The sequence below is a fragment of the Lasioglossum baleicum genome, chromosome 7, assembly GCF_051020765.1.
Source record: "Lasioglossum baleicum chromosome 7, iyLasBale1, whole genome shotgun sequence".
NCBI classification, from domain to species: domain Eukaryota; kingdom Metazoa; phylum Arthropoda; class Insecta; order Hymenoptera; family Halictidae; genus Lasioglossum; species Lasioglossum baleicum.
The window spans coordinates 12,829,225-12,848,982 of NC_134935.1; the positions used below are offsets into that span (position 1 = coordinate 12,829,225).

General features: G+C 41.8%; 3 protein-coding genes across 6 annotated transcripts in view; 1 reads left to right on the forward strand and 2 right to left on the reverse strand.

Annotated features, from left to right (window-relative positions):
* The window catches only part of Atg16 (Autophagy-related 16), a 642,505-nt gene that overhangs the window by 227,627 nt on the left and 395,120 nt on the right, over positions 1-19,758 (reverse strand). The gene's annotated exons all lie outside the window — the stretch shown is intronic.
* LOC143210246 (uncharacterized) overlaps positions 1-19,758 on the reverse strand; it is a 473,171-nt gene that overhangs the window by 129,016 nt on the left and 324,397 nt on the right. The window lies entirely within an intron of this gene.
* Neo (ZP and PAN domain-containing protein neyo) overlaps positions 1-19,758 on the forward strand; it is a 211,294-nt gene that overhangs the window by 52,545 nt on the left and 138,991 nt on the right. Inside the window, exon 3 of the mRNA XM_076426914.1 lies at positions 13,952-13,981. The gene's annotated coding sequence lies outside the window, so the exon portion shown is untranslated. The remainder of the gene's footprint in view (positions 1-13,951; positions 13,982-19,758) is intronic.

The following is a 19,758-nucleotide window of genomic DNA, read 5'->3' on the forward strand; positions in this document are numbered from 1 at the left end:
TCACTATGATATTAGCCGATTAAATTGCAGATTTGATATAAATACACCTCGAAAAATCATTTCTACTATCATTGTGCTTAATCGTTGATGAAAGAAGACAAATTTCTGAAAATAGCAACAATTTCACTAATCAGTCACAATAAACGTCACACACTCAATCCCTGTAATTGACGTTTGTTATACAGTTTCATTCACCACGGAAAAGACACCGGGCACCCTCAAAGGAAAACTGCATGCGAAAGAAATTCGATCGTAGGGAAAACAATGCATCGTAAATTGCGTTTAATTGCCCCCGGGAACGTTAACTCTGTCGTAGGGCTATTAAGTTGTCGTTCTAATTTAAGGGTTCCAAAAAGTCCAATTTCTGCTGGCCAACTTTGGAAAACGAAGAAGTGGCACGAATCGCGAATGGGGCTTGAAATTGTGAACGTGTTGCTCTTAAAATGTTCAAATTGGTTTTGCATTACCCTGCAAATTTTGTACATTTATGGCATAGAAAAATAAGTGGAAACGTTATTCCGGAAGACTCTTACGTTACGTTTAACTCATTAGAATTCAGCGACATTCATTTTAAAAATGAAGAACATACAAAAAAAATTTAATTCTTACTTTCCACTCATCTCATGTAAAATAGTTCTTCATATAAAGTAAATCTTTTTGCTATACTAAAGAAATGGGAATCAAGGGAATTAACACAACAAATTGATTGTTAAATTAGCTTCGAGCACAAATAGTTAGAATACAATCGAAGATCGAGCGTAGGGAGGCGTGCGACGCCATGAAGTACGATCAAAAAATAAAAAGCGGAGTTCGCGGCGCGGCACAACGAAAAGGTGTACGCGGAATTCGTGTATTATTATTCGTGCGCCTTTAAGGCCGGCAATAAAAAGGCTCTACGGCCGGCCGGTGCCGCAGTTAGGCTTGCCACCGGACTTAACTATAATTCCGTATAAGGCGTTCGAACGGTTCACAGTTCGAGAACGCGGCTCGCAGACATTCGCGCGGGGTGCGCGCAGGCATGCACCAGATGAGAACGTAATCGTCGGGTAAGCATCCGCAGTATCTAACGAGACGTATGTTCGTTTCGCGTTCGGACAAGAATTCCAGGCGTAATCGAAACGATGTGCTGGATGTGCGCGCCCCCGGATATACATATGTATATACATATATATATATCGGACGGAACACGCCGTTGTATCTGTTATTGCCAGGCATCGTTCGCAACGTATGACACCACGCTTTTGCGTACTAATCCGGCTGAATCCCATTACGAGTAATTCGAAGCCCGCAATAATGGATACGGAAGAGGAAAATCCCACGCAGCCAGTGGACTCAGCGTGAAAGAGTAACAAGGACGTTATTAATCGATGCCGGATAATAAATCTTCCGGTCTCGTGGTCTTCGACAAACTTCTGCGCGATCACATTTTACGATTCCATAGAAATATTACCGCTCTGATATACGAGTCCCCTCGTAAACAGTGAAATCGCTCAGTCAATTATTTTGAAGGAAACAATTATCGTCCTACGTTTGGGCCTCTTAACAAAAATGAAAATATTTCACTTTATTTATGTTCATCCCAATTTTATGATTCTTCGTCTGGGTCGCTTATTATTGGGCTTATTAGGTATATTTGGCCGGTGACATAAATAAGAGCGATGAAGATTAATTAGCACAGTTATCCGACAACTGTGCGATCATATAAAACATTTTAAATATTTCAAGGGAAGCGTACACAGAACCGGAATAAGTCGGTATGCTGTTACCTGGAAGTTCCTTCATCAGGCCATATCGAGCGCCAAATATGCAGTTTGGCCGCTGACAATTAGTGTCACTTCCACTACTATGAGCTTGTTTCTTATACAATCCTCACTGGCTTCGGTCTTCTTGTAAACAGACGTATTTGGTCTTACATGTCTGTATATTTTCTGTTTCAAGTGAAAGAGTTCCGTCGAGGAGAAAATGCAGAGTCAGCTTAAACATTAATGCTTCCGCTGGTGCTGTCGCAGAAGTTCTATTTAACAGCTTGATGTTCATCCTTCATTAATCTCTGTCCCGGAGCAAACAATTGAAGAGATTTAAATTTTCATTTCACCGAATCATAAAGCAAAGATAAATCATTGAATTTATTAAAACACATTCTGCGGCGATCTGCAGCATTCTACCACACGGTTCTATACAGGATTCCACATGACTGACCCACAAAAGAATCATCGAAGCCCAGAATTGTCAACAGTGAGAATTGATGGATAAACTCGGACGAAATTCCACAAAATCATCGAATTACTCCCCACAATTGTTACAGAAAGTAATATTTCTTGCATGATGTAACCAACTTTTTCCTTGACTGCTGTCGTGGCTCGTTATATTTCTCGAGGAGCGAACGGAATTTACGTGGCAATAAAGATCTCAGAATTCTTCGGAGTTGCTCGGGCACGTGAGACAGTTAATCAAAAATCGCTTTGGAGAGCTAGCTATGATCCCGAGGGCTCTCTCTTTTTATTCGTTGAACAGAAACAATTCCATCCGACAAAAGAGGCTGGGGGAAAATTTCAGGCAGCGCGTCGTGCATATTAAATTTCGCAGCGTGACTGAAGCACGCGGACCTGCACCTTTCGCGCTGAATGTCAAACAAATCCCGATTTCATCAAAAACCGATATCGGTCTATCTAGTCGTCCGGCAGCATGCGAATTTTGCCGTGTGATGGCTATCTCCGTGTGTTGTTCCGCCCTAAATACACGAACGGCGGAGTAAAAACCAGATACCATAGTATGTCAAACGTTCCAGCTCGCGGACTCGCCGAAAATGTGAAAGCGTTGTTACCTTATCTGCGCTCGAATGCCCGTCGACCATGTTTCCTCCGTTGCAGCTTTTTCATTGAATCCCGATTTTCCGACGAAATATTATTTCGGGAACTTACTTCGAGTCGTCGTCGTCGTGTGAAACGGCAAATTGACCAGAGAAAGTGAAGACGAGCTACTACTGCATATCCTTCATTATTTTCGCAATGCAGCCGTCGTACAGAATTTATTATTTTGGACGAGGAACAACAAGAATCAAACTTCACTTGAATCCAGATTATTGGATCGATCAGTTTAAAGAGATCCGTTTAAAAAATGGACGATGCAACTTTAGATAAATAAGAATACATGATTAAGTTTGGAAAACAGCTATCAAGCGGTGCATAAATTAAAATGTACTTTGTGCCTGGACACGGAGGTAATTACCGTGCTTTCGTGTCTCGACAAGATCGCGGAACGACGTTCTCTGTTGTCGGAAATGTCAGGAATTTGTCTGGTACGGTACGCGAGTTTATTGCAATTTTATCGATGCTTTCCGCCCGCTCTTAAGAACGAGAAGCTTTCAGGGACGACGAACCTGCCGTACTAAAATCGTCTGAATTCACTGTGTCTGCCGCATTCTGCCCGGATCGAAATGACGCATCACTCTTACCTCTCTCGATCTATCTCTCTCTGTCGACTCGGTCAGCGGATCTGAGGCCAATGACGCGTGATGTAACTCAATCAATTGCTTTGGCTTTAGCTTCATTCGCATATTTGCCGTCTCTCGCGTTACCAGCTGCGAATATCGCTTCCCACTCGGGCAAATCACGATCTGTTAGCTATAAGATGATGGATGAATAGACGTAAACGAGATTATAGCCAGACGCGATCTCGATTAAACGAATTACCGTGCAGGAGGTGAAACGTGGAAAGCGTGTTAATCCCGTCATGTCATGATTCGATTTGAACCCGCTCGTTTCTTTGATGAAATCCCTCCTCTCCTTACGCCGCTGTCAGGAAATCTATCGATCCTCCTGGATAATTGATAAGTTAAAGATGACGGCGTAATACGATAATAGTCAAGGGGGGCTCCTTCTGCCAGGTATTAAGAATTTTATGCCTCGGAGGATACCGCTTTACAATCTTCGGGGATTCCCGATCGAATCTGAACAAGAATAGATCCTGATCATTCGGAGGGAAGGATAATCGTTTCAAAGAGCAAGATCTTTTCTTCATTTTTTTTTTCATTCAAGACCTTTTCTTTGCGTCACAATAGTGTTATTAGGTTGTTGCACGTGACATGTCCGATTTTTAACAGTGACGTTAAAGAAACATTACGTTTTTCTAAGTCAACTCACCTGTGAAGTTAATTGAGTCAAAATTTGTCAATTATACTACCAATTATCTTCGGTTGTGCGTGAACAATTTGAGGTGAAAAATCTGCAAAATTTTAATGCAGAAAATCCTGAGAGTGGAACATTAACATTTGCGCAGGATTAAAGAGTGGTATAATAATATGTAATAATAGGATGTATAAAAAAATTGAATCTATTGTGTAAGGTTTTATAGGATAGTTGTTCTTTTTCTCCGGAACTTTTTCCACTGCGGCCAACAGTGAGGTTATTGAATAGAAGACAGAATTTTTCAATCTGAAACCTGTTCGTACATTGTCCAAGTAATTTGGAAAATGAATCAGTTTCTTGAAAATAGCCTTTTTTTTAGACCTATTATTTGGTTTTCCCTTTTTAACGGTAAATTTACATGAACACTGTCCGAACATTTAAGCTCGCAGAAGAAAAATAATAATCATTTTGAGATCCATAATAATTAGTCTTGCTTTAAGGGTTGCATGATGTCGTTACTCCAGTTTCTGAATGGCTTCCGGGTTAATTATATTTATTATACTGAGCCAGAAAATCGTTTCTCATCTCTAAATTGATAATTACGTTCGCTCTGAATGTGCGGTACAGTTTTTATCACAATTCGCCAGCTCGCATTAAAAATCCGCTATGCGGAAGGCATTAATCTTTATTTGGGAACAAAATATATAAATCACGCACGTTCTGCCGAATAAAGATACGGTTCCCACAATTTTCATTATTCGACGAGTTTTGCAAAGCTCTCTATCTTTTTTTATTAATGATAATTATAACGTACTATTTTTCTCTTGTACATACAAGGGAACATATTCAAGCTGCACATGTAAATATTAAAAATTTGAGTTTTTATACAATTTTTCTTACTAAATGTTAATCAGTTTTTCTTTCCAAAATAACAATTTTCCTTTTTATATGGTGTCTGATAAGTGTAGAAACAGTGACTACTACAATGACAATAGACCGGTCACACCTACACAGTTTTACTTTGCGAATGATTTTTCAATGTTTGTTCTTGTGTATGGGAAAATGTTGTATCTTGTGCAACGTGGAAGGAATAATAATTCAGTGTACACGCGCGCGCGTTAATGGAAAAATGCGGTGTTCGATGCCCGCTGCAGAACACAAAGAGGGATTACAGACGGAATTCACAAAGAGGACAATTTTTCGCATTCGCGGGATCGTTGGATGCTCTTTATCACACTTGATACTCGCGTTTAAACCGTTTTCGAAATAAACGAGACAATAACAAATTTCATTTGATACCCCCCGCTGCGTGCGACTCCTTTGTGCGGCAAAATGGAGGGAAATCGTTTGTACGTAACCACAGACGGATTAATTAACATTAACATTTTCAACGATGATTCACTGTGAACGTAATACTATTAATGCAAAACCGTATTGCAAACTCAGTTCCTTAAATAAGTACAGCGATCACTAGACAGCATTTATTGTACTGGGGAAAATTGCTCGGATAATCTTGATGTTAAAATTTTTCAAAATATTTACCAACAAAATTATACACAAATTATTATACAATTTGTGTAAATATCGAGTTTCTTGGATCTTTTCAGACCATTTGGATTATTTAGTCTTAAATTATATACTTAATATATAGGTATCTGAGAAAATGTATACAGAATTTTGGAAAGATCCCAGGAATTTCATAATCTGAGTAAACACGTAAGGGATAAAATTGATAGAATATAGACATGTTCACAGATACAATAAATAAAAATGACAATTTCCTACAAGCTGCTAGACAAGAAGTAACAAGTAACTAAAAACAGCGACTGCTAGACGCGCCATCAATCACACTCGAACACACGACTCGGCGAAACTTCGCAATCGATTTGCTTCCGAAGTCGAAATTCCTGAAAGAAAATCTAGCACGTACCGACTTCTTTTCCCACATACAAAGTGCGTCGATTCTGCCGCGGTGTTCTATCATCGGGCGCTTTGATATCTCGTATATAAATCAATCTACAGCTTTAAACGTCGGTTAGGTCGAGGTGGGAGCGGCGCGGCGTGTCGAAGCGGGTTCGATAAAGGGAAAAATCGATCTCGATCGATCGAGCAAATCGTCTAACGGGTCCGTTTCCGCTATCAACCCGAAAAGATTGATTCATCGAGGACTTCGGCGCGCTGGAAGTGGCTGCACTCGCTATTCTTCCCCGGGTAAAAGCATTCGTTGCTGTCCATTAACATTCCTCCGCGCCGCGCGCGTTTGAAAAACACGTTTCTTCGGGGGTGTGAAGTGCAACCGGGTCGGTGCAACGCGATTTCCATCGACGACACGGCAGAATGCACGTTGATCGGATCGGACGATAACGCATACGGAATTCCACGCGCCAGTTTACACGTGGGTCACGGGAACTTTCTACTACCTGATCAACTTTTTATTCTAATTTATCGTAAGCGCTTCAATAGCATGGATCTTTGCAAAAATCTCCGTCTTTGTGAAAATGCTAAACAGTGTAACAACGCTACTCTGTTCGATTACTTCACGTTTCTACCTCACAAATTTCTTCAAATTTCGCTCGCAGTAATAATCAGCCACTTACAAAAGGACAATAACATGTTTAACCCTTTGCGGTCCTATGTCGAGTGTGACTCGACATCGCATTTCGTTCTGGCACGTCCTATTTCGAGTGTGACTCGACATCGGTTTTCGTTCTGGCGCGTCCTATGGACTTTCCTTACTTGGATTTTCTTGACAACAATAAGTTTACTACATGAAGTGACAAAATTTAGAAAAATACTAAAAGCCGTTTAAAAAATAAATTTTATAGATCTGTATTAGTTGTACATTTTATGCATTTATGACAAAAATGAGTAACTTGAAATAATAGGAAAATTAGAAGAATTGGAGGAAATCGATATGTGAGTTTCAACTCCACGAAATAATTAAAGCAAGAAGGAAATTCCTATTCAGCTCGTACGGCTTGGAATTGATGGGGACAATTTTTATTTTGCATAAAGGTCCGCAGTCTAATTATCCCAGAAAGTAGAGTGGCGTGTTGTTAACGCTGCCATTCTCCAATATTTCTTGCACGGTGTAGCCGGGTTTTTCATCGACCGCCGCGGCGCAAGTTCGAAAAACACGTTTCTTCGGGGGTGTGAAGTGCAACCGGGTCGGTGCAACGCGATTTCTATCGACGACACGGCAGAATGCACGTCGATCGGATCGGCCGATAACGCATACGGAATTCCGCGCGGCCGTTTACACGCGGTTCAGCGGAACTTTTATCTAGCTAGAACGTGCGGAGAAAACGAACCCCGTTACAGGGTTGCTGGCTCGGAGTGTTGCCCGGCACGGCGACATTCCCTTCCGCGAACTTTATACCGAACTTTCCACAAAATTATTTCTCTGATAAAAGTTCGCGAAGGCGTCACTGGACCAGGGTCCCCCGATATATATAACCGGATATTACGCCCCTAAAAAGCCACGCCGGGCTGTAAATACTGCTGAGGATGATGAAAACGCGTTCGGGAACTTAGGCTGACCCGAAACCGCTTAACTACCCGCTGCACCGCGAAACAGTATCGATTCCTGCCTCGAAACTACCTCCGTTCGAGCCAAAAAAATGAATTTTACATTTTATGAAGAAATATATATACACCGATTTTCAGGCTACTTTTCATCGTTATCTTTTTTGTCATAGTTGTTCTTTTTGAATGGTTTAGGAGATCTTTTTTTGGACCATGATTTTGTGCAATTTACATATAGCTCCCGTTTCTCACAATTGATGCAGACAATTTTTGTCTTAATTACATGTTTGCAAACAATTCAACTAACCCTAAATTTATTGAAGGATATTTACAACGCTGCCCCGTAATTTCATGTGGCCTTGTTGAGCTGTATGAACGATAACGTATCGCTGCTTCATCGCAGACCACTCTGTCTGAGCCCCGACGAATGCCATCGCGGGTAAGATGGAAAATGCATTCAGCCGAAGACTCACGCAAGGAAACAAGACTGCAAGTAGAAGGCGGAGAGCCTCTAATGGTCTTCGGTCGGAAGGAAAACGGCTGGGGAAAGTAAGTTCTTGCGACTTCCGGTAACTTGTTCGGTGCGGCGGTAGCTTCTTAGAGGGTCGCGACGGGGGTTCGTCGTTTAAACGGGATTAGAATTTCGAATGGGAGAGTGAAATAAATAAGGGCGGTTATTATGCGGTCGTGTGGCAGAGTGTTTCATCGTGGCCTGAGATATCGGGAACTTTGCTGACCGGCTTCCAAATGAGCCGGCTAAAATATTCTTGCCGCCGTTTTCCGATCGACCCTCGGCGAGTAGCCGTGCCCAGAAATTGCGTTAAATATCTCGAGCAATTCCGACAAGTGCTTTTATCCGCTAACGAGTAAGTTGTAACGTCGGTGAATTTAATAATCTCCAGCATTCGTTAGTTGTTCGATTTAAAATATCCCGGGCCCCTCTCGTTAGCTTTTTCGCTGCTCGCTTTTCTCCTCCCTCTCCCACCCCCTCGCTCGTTCGTCTGCGTATCCTTTCTCTGTCCTTTTTTTACTCTGCTTAAAAGGGATGCGCGAATTGAAAAAAAGCGCCGGTCGAACAGTACAGGCGCGATATAAAAAGCCCGCATGCGTCTGGGTATATCTGTGGCCCAATTGGTATCGCTGACGTTACCGGAGGGGGAAGGGGGGACGGGTGTGAGTGACTCGTTGCCAGTCGCAGCTCATTAGAGATAGGGGTAATTTCCTGATTCCAGCGGAGCAACGCGTGTACCGCTCCAGGTGCTTACAGTGTTTCGTTATCAGTATTCTGACAACAACGGCCATTCGGCTAAATTGAAGGTCCGTATGCCGCGCTAGGACTAGACTCTATACAGCCCGGTATGTAAAACACGATCGTGCAACTGCTCTCTCATCTTTTGGATTTACCCTATGTGTCCGGCAGACACATGCCCCGACAGGCTCTGATGAATACGCTGCTCGGCACGGAGTAGATCAATATACCGTTAATAGTTATCGCCGTGATAGAATTATTTTTCCCCCGCGAATAAGCTTGATCGATCGCCTAACCACTAGATTTACGGAGCCCGTCGGAATGACGGGTTCAGAATCTTTATAATCAATGGTTATCGAGATTGTGATGATTAGAATGCGGATTTTATGCTTTCGTGATAAAAATGTGTCAAACACAAAATTGCATAATTAGATGTTAAGGATATTATTATATTGTACCCAGGGCGGATGCATTTTTGAATGCTTCGTTGTAGCCAATTAAAACTTGATCTTGAACCTGAAGGTCAAACAATATGTACAAGGTCACCTTGGCATGGAAAGTACGTCTCAGAGGGGACAGTTGGAGCTGAACATTTACAACCAGAAATAGATAAAGTGTGAAGCGTTTGTCTCAGTCGAAGCCTTGAAGAGTTCTGTATTTTTACAGACTTCTTCGACAACCATAGACAGACAAAGTGCGAAGCGTTTGTCTCGGTCGGAGAGTTATTTAAACGGATTTTCGCGGCGGATCTTCGCGGAACGTCCCCGAACAAGAAGCTCGCAGATGCATCGGACCAGCACCGAGAAAAAGTCCCATCACTTACGAGATGACCGAGCAATAGGTGGGCTTTTTGTCAGGCACAGGGGAGGGAATATAAATGACTGTCGAAAATTCGTGACAAACGCCGGGGTCGGTTTCGCCCGGTTCGAAACTTTACTAGCAAAACTGCATTCTGCCGGGCGCGCGGCCTATGTGTACGTGCGGCGGATTTCGCTTGAAGTTTGCGCAATTGTGGAAACGGACTGACGTAATTTACGCGGATACAAGCTCGCCGGTTATATGATACTGTATAAGTACGCGGGCCCGAGTAGGTATACGGTACATTTTATCCATTAATTTTCGTCCAAGCTGCTTCCTCGTTGCGTCAGGAGCAGCGATGTTAGCCGTGAACCGACCGAAAAAAAGTTGCTCGATTAAACTGGATATCCCACAGAAATTCAACCGCGGACCCGGATTAACAGCTTTGTTATTATCACGCGGACCGCTCATTGGCTCCGGCCTTCTCTCTTTTTTCCCCCTATGTCCTCTCTCACTCCCTCCCTCCCTCTCTCTCTCTCTCTCTCTCTCTCTCTGTCTCTCTTCTCCTGCTCCTTCTGTTAACAGATTACGTACGAACTTTTTGATTTGCGCGCCAGCCGAACCCATTTATCCGATAATATGCATTGCGGGATATTAACGCGTGAATTACGAGGCCGCGTCCGTTTAATAGCACTCGCTTACGGTAGCCAGTTCTGAACCGCGAAAGGTATGACGTTAAATCATCCCGATTCCCCATCGCCGATACATTGTTCCTTCGAGAGCTTTGATTATTTTTTTTCTCCCCACCCCCCCGAATTCCTCGCGTACCAACGTATTATCGAATATTCCGAAGTGTCGAAGCTTTCATCGGCATTTTCGAATACATTTCCAAACAAAACGAGAAAGCAAAGCATTCCCCCCGGAACGAGACGAACACGGTAACGGACTGAGAATTTCTTCCCGAGAAGTTTTCAGGAACAAAAGATAAATCGAATTTTTATCACGCGCCCGTTTAAAACAGCCTTTCACTATTTGCCAGAGCGCTATCGAGTTTTTCCTTTGACGGTTTTCAGATGAAACTGAATGAGTTTGTCTATCTAGTATACTAAAAGAGGAAAAAATAAATTGAACAATATATGAACTTTTAAATAAAATGCTGGTTGAAACAAGAACTCTAATCATTTTTTCATAAAATGTTGTTAATTATTTAATCATTATGATTATAATAATTTAGTGATGTATTTCTATCTCATAAAAATTGAAATTGTAACCTTCATAGAATTCCAATCTGATTCGCGTGCACGCGTGACCTTTTTAATCTCGCTCATATTTACAAAGATACAAAATTATGTAAACATCCATGGTGTAATAATTATAATTAACTAATTTCGCACCCAGTTTTTGCTCGAAGCAGGAAAACTACTTGTAGCGGAAAAAGGCAAAACTGGAACAAATTTGAATAATGTGTCAACAACTACACTAGCCGGTATTATAATTGAAGGCACTTAGGGGGCGACAAGCGATAGATAAAGGTAACTGTCAAGCGAGCCAACGACGTAATATAGATGAACCAGTTTAGATAAATAGTCGCCGCTATCAGATATGTCGCTCCGCCTGTTCTCCTGAAAGAAGTATAGGTCTGTGGTATCTTAATCTCCCGGTCGGTTTGTCAACATTTTGATCTTGGTAGTCGTTCAAGGCCCGATGACAAATAGAGCATGACGGAGGGAATTGGGATTCAACTTCATAACCACCTGGTACATACTAAACGCTCGGTGGCCAGCCAGATCAGATATTATTTGCATGCGACGATCTCCGAATGTCAATCTGAACCTAGACTACTGTCACCATACTCTCTTCTATTTATACCGCCTCGATTCACAGTTGCCTACATTTCTGCTGACCGCTGTTGCTGTGTTGCAGATGCACCGATGCGATAAACATTATAGTAAATGTGCTTAATACGTGTACTAATCTGTCCTTTCACGAACTAAGAATGCTAAATGCGGACGGGGCTATCTGTCATTCTTATCAGGCGTTTGAGAGTTGAATAGTGAGATGTGCGGATATGAATAACTGATTGTCTGCTTAAGTGGCCTATTAAGAACTTGTTTAATAAACTGTCTGCTGTTTATTATATTTTTTGAAGAAGAGCAACAAATTGTTTGTGAAATTGATGGGTTGTCCTCGTTGTGTGTGGTCCGTGGGACGGAGCAGTTGACCTAAACGATTTATGTACTATGTATAGTGAAGCAGTTGATCTCTTAAATATATCTCTTGCTCTTAGCACTAAAAAATTTAAGTAAATATTTTTCTCCTGGTTAGCAGAACATTCTCCTCATAATTCAATTTTGTAGAATGTTAAGAACATTGTGAGTGATGTGGCAAAACTTCATATTAATAATTTATTTATGGAAGAAAACACTTCTTACAAAATATGTATTTTATCTGTATAAATTTTAAGGTAATTTTTTTAATATTGAGTTGGTAGGTGCATTGCAATGTCTTTGTGCAAAAATGAGCATGTATTTCTGGCTGTGCCTGACATATTTCTCTTAAAGTGGCCTTCAGCGGTCAATTGACTTTGCCCCAGCTATAATTAATATTGTGTTTCCGGTATTCGAGCACCGGTCTACATACCGCAAAGTACCGGTTGACACTCTGGAAAACCGGTCGATAAGACGTTTTGTTGTTAATGCTGTGTCTTTTCGAACTGGTTGGCGATACAAGCTTATCCCTAAATTAGTCTCGCGAGATATCGTGGGAGTAGAGTCGTTTTCTACGTCACCTTGCAATTACAAATTACTGTTTATGCAAATCAAACAAAATAAACGGTACCTCGGGAAAACATTCATCTTCCCGTTTGCTATTAGGTATGCAGTCGCTTGAGAACGTATCCGGATGTTTATACGTATACCTGGCTGAAAAATCACCTACTCTTCACCTACTTTTGATATACGGTTTAAATTAACAAATTCTTCAGATTTTGCAATTAAAAAATTATTATAAGTTCTACAATATATGTACTCTTAAATAATGTACTAGTTTAAAAAAATAAGTCTGTTAATCTTTTCAGCTTTTCTTTCATACACGTCGCAACACAAACAAATGCTGTTATTCGGTAATTTTTCAAGACATCATGAAAAAGACTCGTTCAGGTTGAACAATGTACGCGCTTTCGAACAAGGTACTCGTTTAAAGTAGGAGCTTATTAATTTTTTCGGTAAAAATTCCTGAAAATCCCGCTTCTCCCAGACAGTTAACAAGGCACGTTAACGAAGTGAGAAAAAAGATAATCCAGTTCTCCGTTCTAATACCGTTCGGCAAACACGGATTGCAACCGAAATAAGTGAACACGTGGCGAGTTCTCCGGCGAAATTCTCAGTGGCCAGGAGTTTTACGAAAAACTTTACGACGCCGCGGTATGATAGCAACAGAATGAGAATTTTCTCCGGTGCGATACTCCCTGGCTGTGTATCACCGATGGAACCAGAGGGTTAACGATCCAGGATCGATATCTGTTTTCACCGGCGGACTTTACGACGCCGTGTCTGCTCGGAGAGTCGCTCACGGGAAATTCGTTGGCTCGAGAAGAATTTTTGCCTGGGCCATGTTTAATGCGAGTCGGCCCCCGTAAATCTTCTTCTGCCCCTTTCCAGTATACGAAAACCCGTTTTGCATGCGCGCGCGCGCGTCCGGTAACGATGTTGTCCATGCAAACACAATCATTAATGCAAGAAGAACGCATCAAATAGATTACACGTAACTTGGCCGCGGTGTAAATCATCGCGACGCTCCCGCCAAGCTGGCTCTCTGAAAATGACAATGAATCGCGATCACGGTGTAAATCAGTGCCCTGATTTATAGGCCGCACGATGCCCGCGCGGATGCTAGACGGAGGCTGTGAAAGAAAATTAGATTTCGCGGTGCGATTTCAATAGACGACAGAAACAGGATCCGGGTTTAATACTTGAATCCGGTAGAAAGTGAATTACGCGAATCGTCGTCGAGACTCTTCGACGTTGGAAATTAGCATGTGCTAGGCTTATGCGTGCTGGCTGCATTTTGCACGAATAGAATTTGGTCATATATTAAACAGGTAGTACAACAAAGTTCCAATTCAAACAAGAATATCGAAATTCAAATACATTGTAGAAATAAAGAAAATGTATATCCATAACTGAATAAAACTATTATTATTATTATTAGTATTTTTTATACTAATTGTAGACTCTTTTTAATTTTGTTCCAGATCGACCAGTTGATCAGGCAGACTTAATAAGTGAGTACTCTACTAAAAATATTAACTTTACCAAGGATTTTCCAATTTCGGTTAAAGAATGTTTCGAGCGTTGTCGCATTTTTTGGATCGCCTTGTACAAGAACTGAAGCGCAGGTTTTCGTCGGTGGCCGTCTCTTCGCGCTGTTTAAATTACGGTGTCCGGGCAAAGAAATCCTCGACACCATTGAATCATCCGAAAGGTTTACGGTGTCGAGGCCGCGCACGGTCGCTTGTAAATCTTCGAAATTAATTTTCCCTCGAAACTCGGTAACCGTGTGCGGGAATCGATTCCCATGGTGTCGACGTCGCGTTCGTTCAAGCGCTGCATTATGGAACGTCCTGTATAATTCACGGGGAATAAAGTCACGGACAATAAAGTTTCACGTTTCGCTTTATTTCACGGGACGCATCGAATTTGCGATCCAATAAAATCTCGCGGCATTGTTGATCGCCGTTTCTGCCCCTCTTCCGGTAAAATAATAAAGCGAACGGGATTTAAACGAAGAATGTTTCATCGGCAACGTGGGCGCCGAGCACCTGCGCTGCGGGTGACAGTCGAAAGTTTAGCGAGCTGAAATATCAACGTTTAGTTCGCCTGTTTAGTTAATTAATTGGGTTTCGGGGTTTTTATTTGTCGCAACGGCTCCCCGGACCCGGCCGCCCGGAATAAATGATTATGGTGATTAAATATTCATGCGCCGGAACCGGAGAAATTTATTCAGCGAACGCCCGCGAATCTTTGCCACGGGAGGCTGATTTACTGGGCGCATTGCACGCATAGAATCCCGTATTTTCATAATCTGACACGCCGACGCGGATGTCTAATCGTGATCACATAATTTCTAGGACGCAGTTTGCTCTAGACTCCCATAAAAACCCTGCGACGCAACTTAACCGTTCGCTGAATCCGGTTTTATCATTCCGGTTCACTTCTCATTTTCGTTATTATACTATTTGTTACACTAAGCGCGATAGTAGAAAGACAATCGTGGATTTTATTGTTGTACTTGGTACCATCGTATTACATGTATATACGAGAATTTTTAGAAATTAATCGAATACAATAATATCAAAATATATATTTTATATGTACTAGAATAACAAAGTAATACAGTAAAACCTCGATTATCCGAAGAACATAAATAAACTCATTTCGATAATGAAAAACTTTAGCACGATTTTTTGAAGAAGACTCAGTTTTGAATTTTGTATTTTTCATCCCTGTGACGAGTAGGCTACAACGCAACAAAAAGAAATTGTTAACCTTTTGACCTTGAAATTCAAATGTATACATATATCAACTGTACAAATGAGTAAAGATTGAATCTATCATTGTAACCAGGTAACTGTTCTATCACTTGAACACTTGCATACATTTCCCTGTCCAGTTCTGATAATCGAGGTTCTACTGTACTGTCAGCATCCATTAATAAACGACACAATGAACGATAATGAACAGCATAGTCCACGCAGGTGGTCTCAAAATAAGATCATTATTATGGTACATCGTTGAGAGGCCGTCGTTTCGGTCAATTTGTCGTGAGCATCGACTTCCTTCTTTCTCGAGTGGATTTTGCGCGAGTGAATGTATGGTCTGACGGAAAACTATGTAACAGGAAGATCGATCGGGGCGTAGATTAATTACCAGCGATTACACAAAAGGCTGAAACGCTGCGCATACCGGCACGGGTAATTGAATCAATAGTGACTGTTGAAATCCGAGTTGCCGCCGCAACATCTGAAGAAGAAGGAGCCCCGGCACCGCGCACAGTCGAACACAGCGCGAATACAAATCGAGGCTTTCCGCGGACGACGTTTTGCGCAGTGGATATAATCCATCCGTGAATGGCATACCACAAAGCCGTCCATTTCTCCGGCGGGTTAAATTTCTGCGACTCAGCCGCGCGACATTGACGAATGCGTCGACCAAAGAAATCATGGCTCGCGTGGCAGCTGGATGGCAAGCGGGGGCTATCGTTTGCATGAAAAACCGCGGCGATTCCCTTCCTAAATCCTGGTGTACGGCCGTTCGCCCAGTGTCGAACTCCGGCTCGGTCCTTGAGCATGTGCTCAACCAAAAGTTTTAGGACCAATGGCCGGGCACTGATTCTAAGGTTCTCTCGTAAGAACCGGCCACCGGGAAATTGGAACCTTTTACGTGAACCGCTTATTGATCTCCGATTCTTCGACTTTTTTCACCTCTCGCCTTTGAATCACGTCTCGGAGACGTCACTGCGAAACCCCACTATACTGGATGTTTCAAAATTATTCTGTACCTCTGGATAGGTGGAGATTTCCTAAAAAAAAATGGACCGTAAAAATTGACCTTGACTCTTTTTTTTCAATGTAAAAACAACTTTAAAGTTTCGTAAACTGTTTTATTCCATATGTATACAGGGTGTTCCAAAATGGAATAAACGTGAAGGGTAAAAGTCGCGACAGGGTGTCAGAGAGTCAGAAATTTGTCAAAAAATAATTTTTATCTGCAGGTTCAGGCGGGCCCAAGCTTTTGGAGCGGCCTGTACGCGAAGGGACACATTAGTCCGCGCGAGAATCGTCAGGGTGTCCGCGCAGGAGTCGCTTCTTGCGTCGGGTTTATTTCTATTCCGTTGGGGAAGAGAAACGTCGCTTAGACGACGACGCGACGGTGGAAAGGGTCGGACAGCGTAGGAAACAAGGGTGCTCTCGGGCTGGTTCTCCCGGTGGTTTCGTTCCTTGCCGTTGCCGCCGCCTCTAAAGGACGAATTAGATTACCTCCGACTCGATTAAACTGGCGTCATTCGAGGCTGGTCCAGGATAATCTCGGACGGTGGCTCCCCAAGGTTCCGTGTTGTCGACACGTCCCAGAGAAGCCCATGATTTCGTTCGCGGGGTATTACGGGAACTTTTCTGGAGCCACCCGGTAACACTCTCGACGAATCCATTACACGAAATAATTATGCCCGCGTAATTATCAACGAGCAATCTCACGCGGTAAATAAAAAAGCCGCATAATGAACGATAATTTCGTGCAATTTCCGGCCGCATGATAAATCTATCGTGCCGGTCGCCGAGCAGAACTCCACATCCCACAACCATAAACGATTTGTCAAAGTTTTTCGATCTTTGATTCCGAACTACATTGTTAGTTAATTAGTATGTTACGTTGTAGAATCGGACGGCGAATTTCAATCTCGCCGAAAAAATACAATTTCTGATATTGTACCTTATTGATCAATCGTTTTTTGAATAATTTCATTAACGAATAATAAATAGTGTAGCGAGGTTATTTACCCTCCATTCCCAAGCGGTCATATAATTCGACTAAACAGGAAACTGTACATCAGGTTTAGTACTGATTGCAATTAATAATCCGCGTTTAATCTAATTATAGACATTTTACACTTCACCTATAAACGTTTGTAAATGTGGTTCCCAATAACCGCAAAGTGGATGTGGTCGAACCTTTGGATTGGATTAGTGGGAAAGTAATTTCTGTGTCACAATCAGTTTAGTATTGCGTTATCATCGTCCTTAATCAATCATATAATGTCGAACCGCTTCCTGTAATCCTGTCCCTTTGATCAATAAACTTTTTAATCCTTCTAAAAGCGCCGGATAAGTACTCAATTAAACTCGTAGCTACCCAATTAGATGCTACAGAAATGTATGAATAAAATAACTTGAAAAATTAATGTGTATAAGGGTTTACACGTGCATTGACTAAAAACGATCGTTTCCTGCGGGTTGGAATTAATCAATAATAAATTATTTTATTATGGCGTTGCCGGAAACCGGCGTCAGTGGATCTATATGCAAATAAAAATTGACTTGGCAGAAGAAACAGCGGCCAGTTGAAAATTTCATTAATAATTACTTTAATAATTTCTTCAGCCTCGTATTCATTTCCTTCTTCTTCTAGGTAATTATGAAAAATAAAAATTCCAAGATAAAAATTAAAACAAATAAATCGTAGTGTAAGGAGTTCATAATTTAATATGAAAAAGAATATTGCCAGCCTGGAGTTTTTAAAATCTTTTCAGTCACATTACGTTTCCATCGATCCAACAAATAAAATTTTAAAAAGGCATCATCCATTGAGCCATCGAAATGGCGAGTTTCTCCAAACATTTACAGAGTCGATACCGCGGAAAGCTGGATTTTTGTAAGGCAATCGGCGGGTGCACGTAAGCGGTACGAAACGGGCAATCGAAATTCGTAGATGGGCGCAATCACAGAGTACCATAAGTTGCATGCAGTACCATGTACCAGGCTCATTCTTAAATCGTCGTCGTTCCGGGTAACCTCGGCGCCTGAGCTGAAACGGGGTCATATCATATCGTGCCGAATTGCGGTGCCAGCGATACGGCGAAACGCTATGCCCGGAGAAATCCCATGAAATAGGTGCACGCCCTCCCGGAGTAGTACATGGTGTGCAGTGCTCTCAATGCGACTCGACGCGACTCCGATGCAACGCGATGCAACGCGGCCCGGGCCGGGCTCTGCTCGGCTCGCCTCGGCTCGGGCCGACGCGACGCGGCGCGGCAGTAAACGTTAATTGAATGCGCTAATTCACTCTCTAATCTTGTGTAACCCTATTTACGCGTAATTGCAAAATACACGGCCGCGATATTGCCTCGCGGGCAATGCACTTCTGCGAGCTCGCGAAGGTCGAGCTGCATACAGCGCCAGGATTTTCAGGCACCTACGGGAATATTAATTTGCCGAGAGTCCGCGTTGCTCTGGCGCCGTGGCAAATACCTATAGCCGAATATCAGGCACGTAACACGACGTATGGCTGGTCCCTGTACTCTCGTTCGCGCCGCGCCGCGCGCACGGGGAACTACGCCCGTAATTATGCACGCCTCGCGAAAACCGCTCCTTCCAGAAAGTCGAGATTCCGACGGTCGCGAAAACGGTATTCGCAAGTCTGTCCGGTGCAGCGCGACGATATCCTGATGAGGTGACGAAGCTCGTGTAGTTGTTTAATTTCAGATTAATGGACTGTTGATTTCATGTATTCACGAGAAAAATGGTAATTTCAAACAGTGAAGACATTAGAGAATCAAATTCTACAGTAGACTGTCGTATAACGCCATCTCAAAATTGCTTAGAAGTACTGTATATATACTGTGGGCAACGAAAGTATTCGAACGCCCTTTAAAACAGAATAACTTTTCTATAATTGTACCACACGACCTGATTTTTTTAATCAATTGGAAGCATTGGTTTATGAAATGACGTGCAAAAAAGATTCGCCAAAAATTATAATTTACAAGGTTACATGCAAAAATAAAAAAGGAATTTTGTGTATGTTAATCGATTTTGATGAAATTTTTAGCATGTGTATAACTAACATATATCTTACATTTTTTTTAAGAGCCCTAAAAAAAGTTTTAAAAATGCCTTTTCTATATTTGCATGTCACTAAATAGTGTTTCCGAAAAAGATGCACTAAAGTAATAGATTCGGGGACATATTATATAATCTATAAAAATATTGGTTTTTATACATTTGTAACGTAGATATGTCTGTGATATCTATACAGCATAAAAAAACAGTCAAGAATTATTAATTGCATATAAAAATTAAAATTTTACATAAATTGGACACACGATACATATATATTGTATAAACTAATATTTATATTATATTGTATACAGTATAAAGCATTTTCATTAAGTATAAATTGTTGTACAATATGTGAGCTAGAAGATTTGTTTGAATTCGTAAAGTTTAAAAAATATTATTTTCATAATACTGTCGTAATTAGAAACAAGTTTTCATCTGCGTATGTC